This window comes from Eptatretus burgeri, chromosome 3 (assembly GCF_056783735.1).
Source record: "Eptatretus burgeri isolate ZD-2024b chromosome 3, Ebu_testis_v1, whole genome shotgun sequence".
NCBI classification, from domain to species: Eukaryota; Metazoa; Chordata; class Myxini; order Myxiniformes; family Myxinidae; genus Eptatretus; species Eptatretus burgeri.
Window position 1 is genome coordinate 43,996,142 of NC_140963.1, and position 23,328 is coordinate 44,019,469.

Below are 23,328 nucleotides of genomic sequence, written 5' to 3' on the forward strand. Positions count from 1 at the left end.
AAAATGCATTCGCTGCCTTTATGTTTCCGCTCTATATGTGCTGCCAGTGACCGTGCTCCAACTGGTAACATTGACGATAGTAGTCGGCGTTTTATTTATCAAAATGCACTGTGTGCCCTGCACGGTTCGCCATTGCGCGCACAGCTTCACCACCTGGCGACACCTTCCCGCCTGTTTCTATTTTTACACATACTCGACCAAAGCCTGTTCAAAGCCTCCTCCATCTCCTTCAATCTCCATCCAACCCCCACCCCTTCCCCAAACCCCTCCCATAATGCTACCCCTTCAAACCCCATACCCCGCCCTTTACGCGCAACCTCTCGTTCTCCTCCAATGCGATATTGACTTTCATTGACGTCATTGCGTCATTAGATATCCCTTAGAAACACCGCGTGCTAAATATAGCCGCTGTACGTTTGCCGGCTCCATCCCCCCCCCTCCAATACCCTCCTCACCACCACCCCGCAAACCAGGAGCCCCATCTCCCACCCTCCCTTTCGGTCCCCAGTGCTCCGCCGCCGCCCTTTGCCGCGCTCTGTACACGTACGGAGTTCTTTCCACCGAAACCGCCGCAGCGCCCAAAGCACAATGCTGACCACAGCGGAGACACTGCGTAAAGACCCACACGGTAGTCGTAGGTCCAGATAAACGTGCTTAAAAATGAGCAATAAAGAAAGCACGCAATCCGTCCCCCATTTCGCCAACGTGCTGCACCCATTACCCCGCATCGTCGTCCGTGAACCTCAGAGCGGCTCGCAGTGCTTCGGTGCGACCATGCCCCGGTCGTCGTGTGGTCGGTTCGATTCCCGCTGATACTCGAGGAGTGGCGATGCGCGCACGCTCCTTACGAAGAAGCATCCACGACTTGTTGTGCAGAGCACCCGACACACGAGCTTAACCACCCGCCGCCGCCACCACCACCACCACTCCACATAATCCTGTTCGGATTCCTATTAAGCCGATATCCCATTGTTACCCAACCCAACGCTACGTGCCCGTGGACCCGTTCTTTGTGGAGGAAGTTAAGCCGGACATCTCGTCTACCTGTACACATGAAACACCTTACAAGGATAACGGTCGAGTTCACTAATTCCGAGTCCATGCCTTTCACTTCTGTCGATTTCTCTGGAGCTTTGGAGAAGATGAACATCCCGTGCAGGTGTCACACATTGTTCCACACTACACGTCATTGTTTTCCACTTCTATGATCTATTTATTTACGATTTACGCTCTTTACCATCGATGAAGTTTATATAATATAATATATATATATATATATATATGTATATATATAATCATCATATGTGTTAGTGGAGAGAATATGAACACAATGCCTTGATTCATGACGTCACTATAATTCATGGATGTACTGATGCATAGTGATATCCATTCCACGCCAACGCCACAAACAGAGCATTGGCATCATTATGATATACGTATTATTATTTATGACTTTAATTGTTCAATTATGACGAACCCAGTCGAGTCAGGGCAGTTTTAAGTCCTTCGAGGGTTCAAAAAGGGAGTTTATCGCATGATCTCTGAGGTTACTTGGAATGTGAAGATGCCAGAGGATGGATATACCATCACGTGATATTATGGGAAAGAGATAGAAGAGTTGCTATGTTCAAGTGTTGTGGGCTCAGAAAACCTGCCATAGAACTGCTGGAAACACGAGCAGGTGCGGGTGGGTGTTTGTGGAGGGACCATCGATGCGGACAAAAGGTCCCGGCTAAGCCGACGCTCTGCCAAGGAGAGGCTATATGTTATCCGCCATTTTCTGTGCGATATTCGGGACCCGTAAAGCTCGAGTTGATTTCCAATCAGACCTTGGGTTGCGAAAGCGTTGCACAGCAACACGGTATTTGAGGCATGGAGGTGATGAGGTGACATCTGGTTGTCCAGCCCGCAAAACAATCATGGAGCACACCATTGTCATCTCGCTGCGATGTTCCACCCAGCTCGAGCAACTTCTTGTGATTCTCATGATGCTTTGATTGATGACTTGGTCGATATCTCTTCCTAAGCAGTCATCATGGAACCGATTTCATATAGCAGAACCCATGCACCTTGCTCAAAATACCACCTGCGGTTTGCCTTGTTCGTCGCTTATCAAACGTGGCTGAGTGAGAGAATTCAGGGGAAGATTTTTGAATGAGGAGTGAAGATTTTGTATGGATTTCCTTGCTGGTAGTAGAGTTGGAATACCACTTGGTAGATTTAATTTTGCGGGTGATAAAATAAATGGTTGATGCACTCAAGCTCACGGGTAGAAATGCATGCTCGTCCACAATGTGGAGAGTTGTACATCGTTTAACTTTAGGACACTATGATGTATGGATACACTGACCTTCCTGAATTACTGGTTTGCATGGACCCTTTGGAATGAACCCCTGCATTACGGTGATGACAGATTGAAAGTACACGAGAAGGACCCACAGTCATTCGTAATGAAAAAGAAAGAAATGAAGCATGTAGAAAGGGAAAAGATGGTCAATGAGTGGACTGGACCATTAATGTAGACCAGACCAAATGGAGCCTGCAAATTATCCCACCCTGTCGGTCGTTAATTATCCACCTGGGTTTTTTTTTAGGTAATCCTATGGTGACTTGTCAATTCTCCTGAGACGAGCTTAACTTCCAGAGGATTCAAATCCAAATCACGAACACTACTGCCTTCGGCTGCATTTGAACCGACAACCGACCGTACATATATGAGATCCCAATGTAGTATACTCACTGGACGACCTCTTCAATTCCAGTCCAGTGTTATCATTGGACCACCACTTGGTTCCTAGTCCAGCGTTCTCACCTTGGACCACCACCTGGTTCCTAATTCAGCATTTTCACTCGACAACCACTTCGTTCCTAGTCCAGCGTTTTCACCATGGACCACCACTTGGTTCCTAGTCCAGCATTTTCACGAGACCATCACTTAGTTCCTCATCGAGCATTCTCACCATGGACCACCACTTGGTTCCTAGTCCAGTGTTCTCACCATGGACCACCACTTGGTTCCTCGTCCAGCATTCTCACCATGGACCACCACTTGGTTCCTAATCCAGCTTTTTCACCAGACCACCACTTGGTTCCAAGTCCAGTGTTCTCACCATGGACCACCACTTGGTTCCTAGTCCAGCATTCTCACCTTGGCCCACCACTTAGTACCTCATCCAGCGTTCTCACCATCGACCACCACTTGGTTCATAGTGCAGTGTCCTCACCATGGACCACCACTTGGTTCCTAGTCCAGTGTCCTCACCATGGACCACCACTTGGTTCCCAGTCCAGCGTCCTCACCATGGACCACCACTCTATGCAAACACCATATTGAGCATTGTATATAATCTTCCAGCATTCGATGTGTCAGAAACTCATGCGAGGTGTTTATATTTATCTTGGAATGACGCAGTAGACCATGTAACAATCAATGACGTCATTTTGTGTCTTCCTTCGATGTTTTGATGTTTTAGCTGTGAACCATTTTGTGAACCATTTTAATTTTCAAAGAAATCTTACCTTTGCCCTTGCTGAAAAAAAACTTTCACGTTTTTGTCATTCATGTAGGAGAGAGTGTTGAGGTACTGAGTTCGTGAGATTTTAATGTAAAGCATTGAACTGCTGCATTAAGGTGATGACGTTAAATTAAGGTGTGGTGATGGACGAGCTTTGTGGCTTGGAAATAATATTGTTCATCAGTTTATTTATGGTTTTCGAACTTATTCCAAGGTGTTCCAATATTGTTCTCCGTCGAAACTGCAAATGATAATTTTAGGGTTAAGAATTTTATACTAGAGTGTGTTAATGTTACTCAGACTTTTAAATTACTTTGAACATTGACATATGTTTAACTCTCAAAGGAATCTAACTTTTGTCATTAGATAATGGTTTTCCCCCTTGCCCCCCAACCCCATTTTTGTACTTATACCCACCGTTTACTGTCAACATCCTGAAGCTTTGGGTGTCATCTTGAAGCTGAAGCATCCTGAAGCCACACATATATATATATATATATATATATATATATATATATATATATATATATATATATATATATATATATATATATATATATATATATGTGTGTGTCAGGTGTCACAGGATGCCTGGTTGTTGTTGGATTATGTGGGAGTGCTGCATCTTGGAGCATGCCGTTCTTAGGAGGGGACGTTTGGCAGGCAGTGTCAGTTTTAACTCATTGTGTGTACTCGAGCTATTTGTGTACCGGAGTCGCGGGTAAGCCCATAGCATCGCCCATTGCTATCGAGGAAAATTTCAACCTGCCAGGAAATTCTCAATGTGTAGTTGACTTTGCGTGCCACCATTACCTCCCTCTGTAATCCTTAATTCCTGATGGTCGCTCTCTCCTGGTTCACAGCACAACACAACACACCTGCAGGGTACGATTCACCGCTTCTATTCACGGATGAATACGTTCTGGTTTCCTCGGCTTCACGCGTCCTTAACTATAACACGAAACTCGATGAAGGTGCGTCCGGCGTCGCACGGATCCCTTGTTCCATCTCCTCCACTCCCCTTTGATTGCGGGTCATTCATTTATTGTCTTGAAGGATGACTCGTGTCCATCGCCATCGTGCCATTCATCTGTTTAATAATCTCACTTTGCAGATGACAGATACGCAATACCCATGGAAAAATTCCCACAATGCCTTGAGCCACGACTCGCGCGTTTCACTCCATGTTTCGGACCGTAGTGATCGTAAGAGAGGAAAACGAGAACAATTTAATAATTACGTCCGAATTTTGCGCGCTCATCCGCTGCGTGGTGACCGAAGTAAGCTGCAGGTTTGAGTTTATCAGCAGAATTGTCATACTGTCCTGTTTTGTCAATCGAATGCGTCATCGTTCATGTATAATGTATGGCTCTGATTTTTCAAGAAATCTTGGGCTCAGGAATATATCGTGGGCGCATCATGCTTGCCAAACTGCAGCACTCATGGAGAAATGCAAGTACAGGGAGGTTCACTTCCACCCATTCAGGCCGACCACAGGTGATCGCTTAACTGTGCACAGCAAGCAAAACCCCGACGGGCCAAACGCTTGCTCACCGTGTCCGAGCTTCTTTCAATGGCATGTCCGTGCGACTTTCAACCTCCTGCGAAAACCGAACCTCAACGACAAGAATGTCTACCGTGCTTTCAGCAATCGCGTCGTGCGTGCCTTCGCGACGCGTGAGACAAAGGGGGAATGGGTGTGCGGGGATGGGGGGCATAAGGGCGGCTAATAACGCGCCGCCATTCATAATAAGGCTGGCGCGCCTCGCCGCGGCCGTAGTGGGACGGCGAAGCGGCCCATTCATTCACATCGCGGCGCTCGCACTCACTCCATTCACATGTCTCGGGCTCGTTGTCGCTCGAAGTGCGAGCGCGCGTCAATGGCATCGCGCCGCCATCGACGGGGGACGGCGCCAGCAGGCACTGAGCACAAGTCATTCCTCTCCTTATTCTTTCGCCGATCCTTCGACATTCATTCGTTCCCATGGCCCGGTGTCATTCCCTCGAGGAATTTTCTATCCGTTTTCCCAACTTCTCCCGAAGGGCGCGGTTCGTTGATTCTCTGCACCTTTTTTTTTGCACCTCTCGTGTTTCGCGCAATGACGCGCGCACGTGTACTTGTGCGTCATAATTATTACATCCCATTGTGTCGCACACGCTTTCGGTAGCGCGACGAGCGAGTGAGTACAGGAAGATTGCGATGTGCAGCAACCTTCTTGCGATTTATTCACGACGTGTATGGTGTGCCTGGCAGCGTAAATATAATCCATCGTCGTGGCATTGCGCCGCTGTGTTGCTGCACGGGGTCATACGAATGCAAAAAGGTGAATTAGAATGTTGTAACGCTCGACACAAGTCCGCTTCATGATGCGGGACAAGCATTTGTAACAATATCGGATCCGAAGGAGGGTTTATTGAATAAATCTGTTGCAACATGCGAAATGCGTAAAAATCTCAAGGCGCACGAATTAAAACACACACACACACACACACACACACACACACACACACACACACACACACACACACACACACACACACACCCAGCACCTAATGACCGTCCTTCGATTTGCACATTTGCGGTGCAAGCAAATGCTGAACCGAGCCCGCGATCCCGAATGTTGAGCGAGAGAAACCACCGCAGTGAAAGCTTCGCGAAATAGAAGGTCAAAAAAATTACCATTTCATCTGGCGGATAAAAATAGAACGCTTTCGATTGATCGCTGGCGGCGAAGCGAAGCTGTTTTTAGCTCACAGTCGAGGGAGGAGAGAGAGGTGAGAGGAGGGTGGGGAGGTGGGGGGAGGTGAGGAGGGAGGGGAGGGGAGGAGGGAGGGAGGATCAGGGCAGAACGGTTGCCGGTGTCTTGACACAGCGGAGCGCTTCGTGCGGTTGCATGGCAATTACTAGGGGGTGGGGGGGGGAGGAGGACACTGAGCCAATGATAAACCTACGAATTGCTTTCAAACAGTTATTTATTTGAGGTTTTTGGTAAGTACACGTAAGTTGATAGCTGCAATTATCGTGACGCTAAACGTTAAGGATGGGGGTGCGTGCCATAACGTTGAGATGCGGTTTATAAACCGATCAGTGTAAACGCCGTCGGATGTATAACCTGTGGTCGCTTCCCCAATAACAATCGCCCTGTAAGGTGGAAACCGAATCTGCATTTCCACCTGCGAGTCGTGCCCCGACGTTTTGAAATCTCTATGTTTTGACGTGAATGCAACGAGCCGCCGGACGTACACAGATTGATCCTCACCAGGGGAATAAAACATCTTAGCCATGCAGCCTTACTTGTGATAGGAGCAGGTGCAACGTAAGGTAAGTAAGGAATGTAACGTAATGATGCGGTAAGGTAATCGTGATGACGTTGGCTGAATTTCCCAAACGAGCCTGAAGCTAAATCCATGGTAAAAAAAAACAAAAAACCAGGAGACTCTCTACCAGTTCTGTTGGTGCTAGTTGTACTGTGTCAAATTTGAATATCGCTCTGAAAAAATTTTAACGAGTGTCTTTCATTTTTTTTTTACCTTTATTGACGTGCTTTCTGTGCACTTCTCACCTCTTGGTGTACAAGGCATTTCCACACACTTGGTTCTCCAGAATGGACTGCTGCCCTTGTCTACTGCAACACACCCCTGGATTGCAGCGGTGTCTAAAAATATAGGAAATCATTGACATCTCCTCTCCAGAATGGACTGCTGCCCTTGTCTCCTGCAGCACACCCCTGGATTGCAGCGGTGTCCAAAAACATTGGAAACTAGAACGGGCACTCATAGAGCGCATACCTTCGCTGCCACTACTTTTTTTGTTCTTGGTATGAGTGTGGGGAACTGGTTTCATATGAATGGTCTTATGACACAAACCACATATCTATAATGTCATGACCCCCCCGACTTTCGGGGGCTACGGACTAAACAACAATCAACTCACGTCGTTTTGGCGAGTCTTCACTCACAAGTTTGGTGAATACAACGTTTCAACAAGAGAAGGTAATCTCGTTTGATGCTGGTTTCATGCAAATCGAATAAGAATTGACTGAGTTATGCCGAAAACCGCATATTTTTCAAGGGCGTGACCCCCCCCCCCCAACATTTTACCCCAACCGGTGACATGTGTTATGACGTCATTGTGTCACAAGATTGGCATTAAATTCTGAACATTTTGGTGCTGGGTTCATGTAAAGCGGACAAGAATTGACCGCGTTATGACAAAAACCGCATATTTTTCAAGGTCGTGACCCCTCTGACCTTTGACCCCTAACCGGTAACAAGAGTATGGGCGTCATTGTGTCATATTGCATATCACAAGATGAGGCGTTGAATTCTGAACATTTTGGCGTTAGTTGCATGCAAATTGAATAAAAATTGACCGTGTTATCATAAAAAGACGATTTTGACCTTTTCGTGACCTTGACCTTTGACCCGAACGATCCCAAAATCGAATCGAATGCTTCCTGGCTAATAACCAATCATCCCACCAAATTTCATGCAATTTGGTTTAATACTTTTTGAGTTATACGAATCACAAGATTACAAATAAATAAATAAATAAATAAATACACGCCGACCAAAACATAACCTTTCGCAGAATGCGAAGGTAATCATTGACATCTCCTCTCCAGAATGGACTGCTGCCCTTGTCTCCTACAGCACACCCCTGGATTGCAGCGGTGTCCAAAAACATTGGAAATCATTGACGTCTCCTGACGGAAGGCCGAGGTATACAAACCTTGCTGTATTTGTGCTCCAAGTTTGGTAGATGCTCATTCTTTTACCTTTTATTCATGCAATTCTGCAAAGAACTGATGGAAACGAGCTTCTCCACGAGTCTCGACATTGTATACTAAAATGATTCAAGGGATCAAGAGAAACATTTTTCACTCAAACAAAAATAGCACTATTGCTGTCGATACTAATTACAATTTCTGCATTGGAGAACTCTGGGGGCAATGGTAGTGGAGGTCCAATAACCAACCATATGTGGTGCCATGCTGTCCTTTCGATTGGGAAATAGACCCGACTGAACCTTAACCGTAACTCATCTCCTCTCTGAGCAGTGTACTGTGGTCACAGCCATTGTAAAGTCTTACACATCAACACTGGTCTTGGACAGAGCAGTTTTGGTCTTTGGCGATACAAGGAAGTTGATCCACAACATATATATTCAAGCCCTCCATAGAGACGTATACATTTGTGTGTAAGCTAGGATTAATGATCAGGAAAATGGTAACGGATGAGTTGGTCAAGAAACACGACAGGCTGCATCTCCACCTGAGATTGCTTGCAAAAGACTTGTGGAGAATATTTCATGCAGTGTTTCCAAAGAAACAAAACTGAGGTTGTTTGACTTTCCTCACGGGAACCTGGGTTATGGGAACACAATCTATATCCCGTACTTCACCAACAGATAAAATCAGCAGGACATTGAATGAGGTATGCTAACCACTGTTGGAAACGATGAAAACCTGACGTTTCAGATGTTAAGATTCTTTTTCTATTGAAGTGTTAATGGCCAAATCGTGAGCTTCTCCTTGCTTCTTAAGGTGGTTGGCATACCTCGATCAACGTCCTGTTGATGTCATATATTGTTCTTCCTGTCTACTGACACTATCAACACTAGCCTTCACCTGTAACACTATTTCTTCATTCTACATTTCGTTAACCAGCTTTATGGTTAAGTTTATCTTCTTCAGGACAGTAGACCTAAGAGGGGAGCACCAGCTGTTGCAGGAACAAGAATACTATTGGAGGCACCTTGAAAAAGGTACAATGTTTTTTTTTTTTAATGAGGCAGAACATCTGTTTATACAAAGCAATAACAAGATTGGTCCCAAAAGGATGCCTTGAGGAACACCAGTTTATTGGGGGTAAAGCAGAAGATAAGATGCCAAGAGGGCAATACACCACTCTCATGACAGGCATAAAGTGGGATATTGAATGTAGTTTATGGAGCACTTCATGAGGAGGACTCACTTTGGGACAGTGGAAGAAAGTATGGAAAACATCCTGTGTAATTGAACTGTCTTCTTGTTTAACGTTTCGAGGCTCAGTCGATTGAAGAGAGGTTGTTTGGCAGAGATATGGGCTGTGTTCCGTTGGCAAGCCCCTTGCTGTCTCTTGCCAAGCGGCTTCATTCAAAGCGCTCAAGCAAGCACTCCAATGGAACGGAATGCTCGGCTCCACTTAATAAGATGGTGGCGTCCAATGCAAACAATGCCATCGTGGAACTCGAACAAATGCTGTCCAGGGTGTCGTTTTCAGTTTTACTCCATAATCTTGGAACAACAACTTCCACAAACGAATTTATTGTGTTGGCAGCGGTGATCAAGAGTAAAATAAATAAATGTATTTATTGTAGCTTATCTCGTGGGATTGAGAGATGGACAGACAACCGTGATGGGTGGGGAGGGGGTTTGAAGGTTTGAGGTTAATTGCATGAAGAGCTAAATATTCCACTATTTCAATGAGGTAATGAATAAATATGTAATGACAATGTAACAATTTTACCTTTTTGCTTTGAAGAACGGGAATAAAGGGGGAAGTGTGTTATTTGTGGTTGAGGACTTTGGGTGGTGAGGTGGTTTGAAGACAGATTTCAATGTTACGGCCGCCATGTTGGTGCTCACTGCTATGTGAAGACAAAGGCGCCTCGGGCATTGACGTCCTAAGGCGGTGATGTATGTACAAGTTATATAATACAAGATGTATGTGTGTTCAAGATGGATGTATTATTAGTTGGTGATGTATATACAAAACAGGCAACCGTGACGGGTTTGAAGGCTTGGAGTGGGGAGAGGAGTGATACCTTTAGGTTGAGAGGGGTATGTGAGGACTTGGTTTTGGGAGGTGGACGTTGAGAACTTGGGGTTTGTGAGAGGGGTGTGGTGGGAGTTGATGGCTTGAAGTCACATATTGCATTCCTTGAAACGTCCACGGGTCCCTGCTTGTCCATGTATATAATGGAGCATATGTATGTATGTATGTATGTATGTATCGTTATGTGGAAGGGGGGATCCATATCTAGACTGTGGTAAGTGTAGTATGATCTGTGCATTTCGAGTAGGATAGATTGCCATGCAACAGGGACCTGTCAGAGCAAGTCGTTTGTTGCATGTGACACCGAGGATGCAGCGGATGTAACTTGTAGACGGGATAGTGAGAGTAAGTTTGTTTGCATAAACACCTCGTTTGTGGGCATGCTCGGTGTGGACTTCCCAAATACAGAGGCACACTCATCACGTGTCGATGTAAATATTGTTCATAGGATGAATATCGCAGTCGATGTAAGTATTCTTCGTAGGATGTTTTTACAATATCATATGCGTGCGGGCAGTTTTCCCCATAAATAGAGCTTTTTTGAGCATTTTTCTCAAAAATTTCTCCCTAGCAACGCCATAGCAACGGCAAACAAATCGATCATTTTTTTCAATTCTCAGTCAGTTCTATGCCAGTGAAAAGTCTGAACTAATAGACATTTATTCGATTACTTTGCATGTGTTTCGATACAGAGCGAGTATCAGGCACTGTGATTCTTTTTCGTTTATCGACTTCTGCATTTGCCGTCAGATGTCTCCAACTTTTGTGGTTAGTTCCCTCAAACTATTGATTGTGCTGGTGGTCGCTAGGGCTAGGCTAATAATGGCTAAGATCAACTTCTTACAAAAATCAGCTTTCTTTTCACCATTAAGGCATACATGTGGAAGTTAACTGACCTGCCGCAAGTGTGGTTACATGTACGTATCTCCCTCTGTCATAGTCAGTCATTATTGTGCGCTATAACTTTCAATCACAATCGCTTGAGATAATATGATGATATTTGAGCCTAATTTGAATTGTGCAGGAGTTGCTTCCTCTCCTCTCACTCACATTTCTTTGCGAAGAGGTGTATCAGCTACAACAATGCTTATAAAAACTGAACAGCACAACAAACATCTCCATTATGAAGTGTTTTTCATGCAAATTCTTCACAAAGCCTTTCCTGAAATTGAGGTGTCTAGTCAAAGTGAGGAATAAACTGTTGCCTCATCATAGATGGACAGTCGGTCCTTACAATAAAGGCCAGAAATATGCCTGTTCATACTATGGACAGACGGTTCGTACATTATGAAATGTGCCCGTTCATATTATGGACAGACGGTCCGTACATTACGAAATACGCCCATCCATACTTATGGGCAGACGGTCCGTACATTACGAAATGTGCCTATTCATACTTATGGACAGACGGTCCGTACATTACGAAATGTGCTCATTCATACTTATGGACAGATGGTCCGTACATTACGAAATGTGTCCATTCATACTATGCACAGACAGTCCAGACAACTAAATATTGTTTTGTTCACACTATGGACTAAGTATTGTTACATGTAATGTTTTTATGATTATTGTAAATTCCAGTAATTTGTATGTAATTGATGCTATTTGTGAAGCGAGTTTTCACGACCATCCCAAACGCTTTTAGTTGCGCTAGAATTCTGTGCAACAGTCCTTCGGCCCAGCCCTTTTCAGGGCCACCTACAATATTCTCTTGAATCGTGTATAGCATCTTCCAAAAGCCATGTTTTTTAGATACGGAGGTCGGGTGTCGCGTTTGTTGGACCAGGAACTGGTCCCATATCGCTGATCATAATCGTCTTCTTGTTCTTGGGATGGACTTTGAAAAAAGCCTACAGCTCCATCATTTCGAGTTCGAGTTTGATCGAGATGAAACTTGGCAGGGATATTTTTCGAACAATTCCGCATCGATTGACGGTATCCGATTTTCGATATTTTGACGGTATCCAATTTTTGGTAGCGTTGACATCACAAATCTGATTTTTGTTGATTTGGTAGCTTTTCAATCACATGATTTTTGGTAGCGTTGACATCACAAATCTGATTTTTATTGATTTGGTAGCTTTTCAATCACATGATTTTTGGTAGCATTGACATCACAAATCTGATTTTTGTTGATTTGGTAGCTTTTCAATCACATTATTTTGGTAGCGATGACGTGCCAAATCTGAACAATTTTTTTCTCTGATCTTAAGTAGGCTTATAGTACCCGGTGAGAGAAATCAAACGATACCAAGTTTGGTGACCTTGACCTTTATGGTCATGGTGAAGGCCTTGTCAAAGTTTCAATTCCTCGAAGTTCAAAACTTGAATTCCTCAAGTTTGTGAAGAGTTTACAACTGGCTGAAACTCTTTTCTCGCCTTTGATAATTCGCAGGCTTTGCCTGTCCACTGCGGATTTGCCGGTCTTGGGTCATATTAGCGAGCATGGTTGCAAGAGGAGACCTCATTGACTACGGAAGAGGGGTGATTGTTTGGGGGAGTATTTGGCAGGAACTTCAGTGACAAAGACAGCTCAACTTGCTGATGTTTCACAAGTAATAGTGTCTATGATGATGTCAGCATGGAATTCCAAGGGAAAGACATCGTCATCAAAGGGTACAGTGTGCCGAAGCGCATACTCCAGGATTGTGATATCCATGCCTTAATTTGAAGTGCAAGGCAAAGCAGGCAAACAACTGCAGTTCAATTGAATGCAAATTTCAACCTTGGGCACGGGCAGCCAGTTTCATCAAAAACGGTCCGCCGAGAACTCCACAGAGCAGGAGACCATAGTCGGGTTGCAGAGCACAAACCACTCATCACATTTGGCAATGCACATTTGCGAGTCCAGTGGTGCAAAGAGCACACGCAATGGACTTCGGAGCAGTGGAGAAATGTGATATGATCAGATGAATCATCCTTCACCATGTTCTCACGAATGCACATGTGGCACCAACCTAAAGAACTCCACAACAGTGAGTGCTTGTTTCCCACAGTGAAGGGTTCTAGTGGTTCTGTAATATTGTGGGGCACATTTTCCTGGGAAGGTTTGGGTATAGTCATTTCCTTAGAATGCAAGGTCAATGTCAATTGCTATTTATAGTACTGAGTGATCATCTTCACCCCATGTTGCAGCATTTCTTTTCTGCCGGGAGGGGTGTCTTCCAGGATGACAATGCCAGCCATCCACAGAGCACATGTGGTTGTCCAGTGGTTTGGAGAGCATGACACTGATGTTATCCATATGTCTCGGTCTTCTCAGTCATCAGATCTGAACCCAATTGAACATTTATGGAATAATTATGGAATGATGCCTGAGACAGCATTTTCCACCGTTTTCCACATGTGAGTTGATTGACTTTCTCATGGAAGAATGGTGCCACATATCCCTTCTGCAGAATTCCAGACTGACATTGCAGTGCATACATGCCGTACTGGCCACACGTGGTGGCCCAACACCCTATTAAGTGACCTTTCATTGGTGTTACCATTTTTTTTTGTTCACTGTATGTAGTATGCAGTGGACAAAAAACATACAGTGTATGTATGTATGTATGTATGTATGTATCATCTACTCTGAGAGTATTTGACCAAGGAAGCTGAAAGTTTCAAGGATTAATTAGAACACCCAAAAGTTGTTTACGTGAAAGTTTCGTTTGATTCCATCAAGTTTTGAAAAAAAAATTTTTTGCCCATCTTGGCATTTTCTTCCTTTGGGGGGAGGATGTGTACAATTGTAATTATCTAAACTATATAACTACAAATGTATTGTACATGCCAATCTATGCAGTATGCATGTTTTCACTTCATAAACGTAACCAGGGTTAATTTTATTTCTGGGAGCAATTAAGGCAGTGGTCTGTTACTGATACACTTCCAAAATAAAGGGATGTGTCAGAAGAACATGCTGCACACTTGGAACAAGATCGCTCATCAGATGGGTACTCTGCTATGGCATTAATAATCATAAAGACAGTAACATGACCCCCTTGCATGGTGGCTCATGTAGGGAGCGAGTGCTTCTCGTATACATAAATGACCACTCTGATGTGGAAAACCCTCTCTTCTTTTTGGCAAATGACCACTTTAATTTGACTTTCACAGTACATCATCCCACTAACAGGCAGACAGCAGCTGCATCACTCACTGCTGATCTGGAATTAATTAGATACTGGTCTGATAAATGGCATGTGTCTTTCGTGGAAAGTCTCACTTTGTTGCTCTGGAATGAGAGTCAAAACTATAAATTATGATAGCCAGCCACTGGAATAGGACTATACTCTTGAACTTTTAGGCCTCACCATCAGTCTTGACCTCAGCTCCTAGCCCAAGCACATGACAAAACTTTTCTCCAAAACCAGCCACAGACTTGTTTTCAGTCATTCAATGAAAAAGGAGAACTGCTCATTGCCTGCAAGGCTGCCTGTCATAGCCTGTCAGTTGCTCACTGTAGTCCTGCTCCACCCTATCATCTGGTTTCAAAGCAATACCTTGTGGAATCTATCACATGAAAAATTATTGTCATATCCTGCAATGAGACCAAAGCATCAGAGCCTTTGCTCTCACATCAGGTAGGCCAGAAGCCTATCTGTTTTTACTTCCTCTCCTCCGATCTCACTCCTGCGCTCTCTCAGCCCTCCGACCCTCCCCAGCAACTGCGAAATGCATGCATTCTTCCAGGAACTACCTCCTGGTTAAGCAACCGGACCCCTCTCTAAATCTGGGACTGCTGCACATGTCAACACTATTGCTCCTCTTTTCTTCCGTTTGTGGAATCGCCTTCGAGTGCACCTTTCCAATACAGAACTTCAAGCAAAAGGTTCACTGCCATTTTCTGTTATCACCTCTACCTACCCACAATCCGGTCAACCTCCATTAACCCGACATAAAATCTGCACCGGATTTCCACATAGGCCAACGAGGCCCCACCCGATGGTGGCAACTGAAGCAAGGGCGGCAAAGACGGTGAATCGGCCATATCTGTGATCTCATAACTTGTATCCTGTGTTCACACCAAATTGTCCTTCTTCGGGAAGCATTTCCAAGTCATGGAAGATAAAGCCCTTATTATTGTCCTTCTTGCATAACCAGCTGCTGACGTCAGTGTAATTCAGATGCACTGACATCAGCCGCTGATTAGCGCCGTGATGCTGCCGACAGCTGATTCGTTCCGCCCCATAAGAAACTGAAGGCACGGATTTGGAGGGTCGTCCTGACATGTAGATACAGCATGACTATGCACGGCCTCATACTAGTGAGCAAACAACTGAAGCAATTTATCGCCTTTCAGAGCCTTCAGCACCCACCACATAAAGTGTGGATATGAGTGTGGCAGTTTTGAAAATTGGCATAGGGTGGCAGAGAAGGTAAATTCAGCACTGAATAACATAACCATCTTACTCAGAGAATACTGTTTCATCCCCTTCTCTTTCTCCCCTTTTCCTGTTCATTCATGCCCTTGCTTGTGTTCATCTATGACCCCCACTGCCCCATGGCCAGTTTGTTGTCCTTTTTCCCTCTGTTACCTCGTTTTTCCATGGAAATCAAACTTCTATAGTAAAAAAATGTGCCATGGCAGACAACACACACCCACAGTTGATGTGATATAAGAGATACCATTCCAGCTATTCCTCTTTTCATAGGCTACGCAGAGTAGTGAAGAGGAACTTGTTTTGCTTTCTGGCAGCAACTATGAATCAAACTACTCTGATTCACACAAGTAGTACTGCAGCATAGCAAACCAATTGTTCGACTTTTCATAAAAGCACCAACATTGGTACATATGTTGACTAATGTATTCTGAACAATTATGGACATGGAGCCACTCGAGATTTTGCCTTGGTCAGCTTTGGCAGCCATTTTCAAAAATGGCCGCCATTCTACTTTAACAACATGGGATATCTGTCATTGTTATTCTCTTTGTAGGTTTCTCAGAGGTCATAAATACTCCATGTGATGTGCATTTACAAAGGAAAACAATACAAATGTCATTTGTGTTGATTTATTATATTTACAACCATTGTATTGGGTTGTAACCATCTGATGCACCTGCTCTCACTTCTGTTGTCCTTGACGGCGCCGTCATCATGCAGATGTTGAAGCCTGGCACTGCCAAGACATTTGAAGAATATGCCCACCAAGTCTTCATCCCATACGTCGAGGGGCAGCTGCGTCGTGCTTCACGTCTCGACCTCGTTTGGGATAGCTACAAAGATGGCTCCTTGAAGATGGCGACAATGGAGAAACGAGGAAAAGGGGTGCAATGGCGCGTGGTGAGCACTGCAGCCATACCAGGAAACTGGCAGTTTCCTACGTGTTGACGTAAACAAGGTGGAGCTCTTCACCTTCCTGTCCGATGTGCTGGTGCAGTCCTTCCAAGACAAGGCAAAGGAGCTGGTAGTCACTGATGGTGAAGCAGTCATCTGCCTTCCAAGGTAGGAAGATGAAAGCTCTCTGGCTCCATGCGGTCAAGAAGAGGCGGACACTCGCATCATGCTACATGTGGCCCATGCTGCCGAACATGACCACCATCGGATTCAAGTTCGAACCGTAGACACCAACGTCGTCATCTTGGCGGTGATGGTAGCCCAGGCACTACCATGCGTGGATGAACTCTGGATTGCCTTTGGGATGGGCAAGAACTACCGCTACATCCCTGCCCATGAAATAGCTGCCTCCCTCGGTCCACAGAAGGCACGTGCCCTCCCTGTCTTCCACGCCATGACCGGATGTGACACGGTATCAGCATTCGTGGGGCATGGGAAGAAATCTGCCTGGGCCACATGGAACTCGTTTCCAGAACTGACAGATTCTCTTGTGACCCTGACCACCACGCCGGTCAACATCCAGGATGACACAATGCACTGCATTGAAAGGTTTGTGGTGCCCCTCTATGACCGCACCAGTCCATAAACGGACGTCAACGAGGCCAGATAGAAAGTCTTCGCCAAAAGGAACTCCGTCCAGCGCATCCCACCCACTTATGATGCTTTGGAACATCATGTGAAGAGATCAGTCTTCCAGGGTGGCTATGTCTGGGGGCAGGTCGTGGTCCTTCAAACCGTGCTTCCATCACCAACAAGCTGGGGCTGGTGGCAAACAGAGGATGGGTCCTACGAACCGTTCTGGACCACACTCCCTGAGGCTTCAAAAAACTGCTTCGAGCTGGTGTCGTGCGGCTGCAAAAAAGGCTGTAGAAAGTGCTGCAAATGCAAGAAGGCTAATCTGAAATGCACTGGACTGTGTGCTTGTGAAGGAGAATGCCAGTAGACAGACGCAGTAGACACAGACTGAGATATCGGCCTAGCATAGAATGTGCAAATTCAAAGTCGCATTGCTTGTAAAAGTGTTGACTTCTTGATCCAGAGCCAGTACACTTGAGCTCAGAAACTCATATTGTACTAGACTGATGTATGCGTGTACCATGTGTCCTGGTAGAATGGTAGTAGACAGTAAACCGTAGCCACTTCAAAGTGAAGTGTGCAATATTTTGACTACATTCTCTGAGTTTGTCATTATCACGATTATCAGTTCCCTTTTCAAAATATATTAAAGTATGTAATCTATAATGCAATTTTTGTTGATTCCAAACCCATTGAATGTGATGAATATCATTTGACTCTTGTTCTCCAGGCAATAATGGGTACTTTTAAGTGAAAAGTTTCAGGAGAGCAGCAATTTACAAATCAAATAATGGCTTTTTTTACCGAAAATACTGGCTCATAATATTTGAATACACCTTTTCATGGTCAATTTACTGAATTTTACACTTTCCTTATATCTACCACCAATACAATAAGAAAATAAGAGCATATAGCCAATTTCGCTAAAGTAGAATTGTGGCCATTTTGGAAAATGGTCGCCGAAGCTGACCAAGGCACAATCTCGGGTGGCTCCATATCTAGAATTGTTCAGAATACATTGTTCTACATGTGTACCAATTTTGGTGCTTTTATGCAAATTTGAACAATTGATCTGAAATATCAGACTACGCCGCAGTACTAAAGGAAACATCCTTAGTTGTGGGAGGTGGTTACTTCTTCCATAAATCATTATAAACAAATTGCATCATGCAGCATGTAATAAGATTGATAACATTATACTTGTGGTGCGGCCTTGTGGACACTTTTTTGTTATTTGCATGATCAGAATCATAGATTACGCATATTAAAACTTTGGTTGTCAAACATTTTGAGTATTTTGTTTGTAGATTGTTTTTCAAAGCTGCATGCGTCTCTCATGACTTAGCTCATGCTGAAATTTTTATAAAGCATTTCTCAACAAATACATGAAACCATGACACAGCAAGGTCACAATACACCTGCAGCAAGCAACCTGTGCCTACCCTCTTCATAACGTCATTTCCACATGAACACTCCTTCAGTGAAAGTTGGCTTGGGAGGAGAGGATGTACGAGGTAGCTCAAGAAAGATCAAAATACAGTACCTATCTCATTATATTAATGGAAAAACACAAATATTCAAACTCCTTCGCTTGTTTTTTTTTTAACTCAGACGTAAATGAGCTATCTTCATATGACTTGCACCCAAGATGGTGTCAGGAGCCATTTAACAATTACTCCCTTCACACGTCTCTCAAAATTGTAATTTCATGCCTATTAGACATAAATACAACTTTGAAATTGCCTTGAGAATTTATAAAGCACACAAAACGCCTCCTCAATTCCCTGACTCCGAGAGGAGGGGAGCTTTATTGAACGAGGAAAATAAGTAAGGGAGGTTGTTGTTGAAGATCATGTTGAATGGATACCTTAAGAGAACACAATGACTCTTATAGCACAAATGAAGAGAACATGAGTAAGGGAGGAAAGTAAAGGCTGATATGAAGCAAAAGGGTGACCTGTTCGCAAGAGTTTGAAATTCTTTGTTATTACGATAAGCATATCGAACAATGTGATTTAAGCATGGCAGTTAAAGAATAATTAAAGACCAGGAAGTTTTGTAAATCCAGATTCAATCAATCACTTATCGAGCACATTTTATTTTGAGGTGAAATCTCAAAGTGCTTCACAAAGGAAGAAATGGTAAGAAAAGTAAAAATTATGAAATAGCAACGGCAAAAAGATGATATTTTGTGAAAGATGTTAAAAACAGCAATTGAGGAGGTTGCACCAATTTTTAAGAGGCGGAGAGTTTTGTAAGTGAAGAGCAAATGCGAAGAATGCTCAATCACTAAAACTCTTCATCCGAGTGTGAGAAACATACCAGAGTTTTTCCATTGTTAGATTGCAGCTCTCTTTGTGGGATGTAAGGTATGATTAGGTCAGATATGTAGTTATATAACCCATTTATGTTTGGCTTAAAATAATTATCAGCAATATTTTAAAATATACGTGTTGGTGTACTTGGAACCAGTAGGGTGCTTTGAGAATCAGAATGATGTGATCAAATTTATGAGCCTGGAAACCATATTCTGAATAAGTGTTAAGGGAAAAGTCAGGGAAGCTGAGAGTGAGTTGGAGAATATAATTCAAGCACCATGTTGGGAGAACATTAACTTAGATGTTGGAGATGGTTATTTCACCTGCAGCGTCAAGCTGAGCAAAGTGTGAGGTCAAGCTGAGCTAAGCAAGGTGTGAGGTCAAGCCAAATATCAAGCTCACCATAAAGCATCAAGTTGAGGTCAAGCTCAGCATAAAGCCAAGCGTCAAGCACAAGGTGCGAGGTTGAAATTGGCATTAAGCTTAGCAAGGTACAAGATGTGTCAATAAAAAGTTAACCACTTCAAATGACCTTTCTACTTTTCGTCATTACCTTAATTACTTTTTGTTTTGTAGGAGGATCATTGATCTTTGGCGAAGTCATTCAAGCCTTACCAAAGTATTCTATGGAAAAAATGACTTTGTACGGGTCCAGACGAGATTCTGTATTGAATAAGGAGTGCATCCCAGAAACAAGCCAAGCAAGCCAGCCATTTGGAAACTTGTGAAAAAGCTCAAAAGTGAAGGGACGATTCTCAACATTAACAAGGGAAGGTCCAGTCACCCAAGAAGTGTACGGTATGAAGGAAACCTGGACCTAGTTCGTGAGTCAGTCATGCAAAGTCCGAAGAAATCGCATCGCCAAAGATCGGCTGAACTGGGTCTCACTCTCAGCAGTATCAGAAGAATAATGAAACAAGATTTAAACCTCTTTCCTTTCCACATCACAACAGCCCATAAATTGACCGATGGGGATAAAGCAGCACAAGTCACTGTGTGTGAGATGCTGCAGCAGAAGATGGAGGCAAACCCAAACTGGATTCACGATGTGTGGTTTAGTGACGAGGCACACTTTCACGTCAGTGGTGCTGTCAATTCACACAACAACATTTTCTGCGGAAGTCAATGGCCAGATGAGCTTGAAGAGAAGTCGCTTAAGGGTCAGAAAGTCCCTGCTTTTGTGGCTGTCAGCTACAGAGGTGTGTTTGGGCCATATTAGTTTGAAGACAAAAACGGAAGAACAGTTACCATCAATCAAGAACGATTCCGGTCGATAATCAGCGCATTTTATGAAGACTTGAAGCTATCAATGAGCACTGCAGCCTTCCAGTGACAGTGGTTCATGCAAGATGGTGCTACTCCCCATATAGCCAACGAAACAATTCCCTTTCTGCGTCAAAAATTGCATCTGCGTCAAAAATTTGGACAACGAGTTCTCAGTCTGCATCTGGAAAATGAATGGTCTCCTCACAGCCCCGACCTTAATCTGCTGGATTTTTTTGCTCTGGGTAGCTTGTAAGGATAACTTCTACAAGGAACACCCCAGATCTGAACCTGCTCTAAAGGCAGCAGTTGAAGCTTATGTGCAGACAGTAACCATGAAAACTTGCAGAAACGTCATTGAAAACTTCACAATTTGTGTGAATGCATGTTGCATGCGTGGGGGTGCTCACATCGAACACCTCGACGATAAGTGCATTAACGTATCATGAGTTTCATTTCTCCATGATTTGGTTTTCATATTCCGAGTTAACTTTTTGTTTTATTACTCAATGTTTTGGTTCATATTGAAGTGGTTAAGCTTTTATTGACACACCCTGTACAAGGTAGGGAAGCTAACCCAGAGAGGAGAGGAGTTGAAGTCATCCTCAGATTCAAACATATGCAGATTTGGTCAATGTCGTGCAGATGGAAGAAATGGAAGAAAACATATTTACAGATTTCATTACTATGTCGAATACTGGAATGAGTTGGGTCTGTAGTAACTCCTCATTGTATAACCATAAATGCAGTCAGATGATGATGCTCAAGTTTCATATTATAAGAGTGAACTTTTACAGTGATCAATGAGAGGCCAAGAACCAGCACATGAGTCTTCACAACATTCAGTTTGAGAAGGTTCATAGAGATTATTTCGATTGTGGAGTTAAGAGTCAGCTTTATAAATTTGGAGATGACACATGGCTTAGAGATAAGGTAGATATCAGAGAGGGTGGTAATCAGATTCAGCAAAGTATCGATACTTTAATAGGTTGGTCAAAATATTGTCAGATGCAGTTCAACATAAAGAAATGTAAGGAGTTGGGGATGGGTAGGAACAATGAAAATAGGGATTACATGATGCAAGGGGCAATCTTGGAGTGTGCTACACAGGAGAAGGTTCTGAGGGTAGTAATAGATGCAGAGGGTAAGCAGATAGCACAATAACAGGCAGCTATAGGTGAAGCTAACATGGTTTGAAGTTGTAATCTTAAGGAGACCAATTTTAAATCAAAAGAGGTAGTGTTAACACTGTATAGGAATTTAGTGAGTCCTCATCAAGAATATTGTGTACAGTTATGGTCACAACTTCTGAGAACGTATACAGCTACCAAAGAGCAGGTACAGCATCGAACTACTATATTTATTTAGGGGCTAGCTAGACTAAGCTATGAGGAAAGTTTGAAGGATACAGGACTTTATACATTGGAAAGGAGAGCGAATGCAAGGGGATCTGATGGAGATGTTAAAAATAATTAAGGGTGTGGACAAGAAAGGTGTATTGAAGTGTTTCAGCAGAGTGGATAGTTTTATGACCAGGCACCATAATTTGAGGGTAAGGAAGGTGAGAATTTGTACAGTTTTAGGCAGGGGTCTTTCAGTTGGAGAGTGCTTTTTTTATTTATTTGAATGCAGCCTGTGGCTGCTTGGCTACATAATTTTCTGGTGGCATGGCTGTGCCACTGATGCAGTGCTACCTGTTTCCAGTAAGCTGATACTCAGTTTGCCAACCTTAGAAGGGTGACAGGGTGAGTCAACCCACTTGGTGTTATTTTGTTGACCTCAGAAGGGTGACAGGCTGTCAACCCACCTGGTGTTATTTGAATGGTGGAAGACAGGAGCTCATACTCAAGACCCTATGATCTTTGGCTAGCCACCTTACCCGTTAAGCCAACACCAGGCTTTGAGAGTGATTAATGCATGGAATGGCATCCCTAAAAAGGTAGTGTCAGTTGAGGAGGGGGATAAGTTTAAATGGGATTTAGATAGGAACCTGGATGCATTGGAGATGTAGTGCTATGGGAATATTGCCTTGTGCAGATGGTTGGGAGTTTGTATCTTTGTGTATGGGTGACAATACTGGGGTTGGTGCAGCACAGTCATGATGGACTAAATGGCTTTTCCTCCTGCACCAAAGGTCCTTGTGTGTATCAATGTTTGAATTTCAGTAGGAAAGGTTCAATATCCAGTTATATCTGTGTATGATCAGCGTAACGATAAACACTGATGTTAAAATTTCAGAAAATTTCAACAAGTGGATGCAAAAAAGAAACAAAATATAATTACAAGGCCTTCATCAGCAGCTTGATGGAAAATTGTTCTCCCATCTAGGCTGATGTCCCTGCCTCACACCTTGTTCAGCTTGATATTGTAGAAACCAAGGCCTTCAAAATAATTGGTATCGCTGAGATGAAGCTGAATCGCTGGGCCTATCTCTTTCACATCTTAAACAGATCGGGTGGACTCCATAACTTCTACCGACTCCTTTCAAGTCTTGCACTCTCTGCCGTT

At 43.8% G+C, this 23,328-nt stretch overlaps 1 long non-coding RNA gene across 1 annotated transcript in view; it reads left to right on the plus strand.

Annotated features, from left to right (window-relative positions):
- The first annotated feature begins 585 nt into the window (after positions 1-585).
- Positions 586-23,328, plus strand: part of LOC147029785 (uncharacterized) — a 110,582-nt gene continuing 87,839 nt past the window's right edge. The window contains exon 1 of the long non-coding RNA XR_015056086.1: positions 586-1,159. This is a non-coding gene — a long non-coding RNA (uncharacterized LOC147029785). The remainder of the gene's footprint in view (positions 1,160-23,328) is intronic.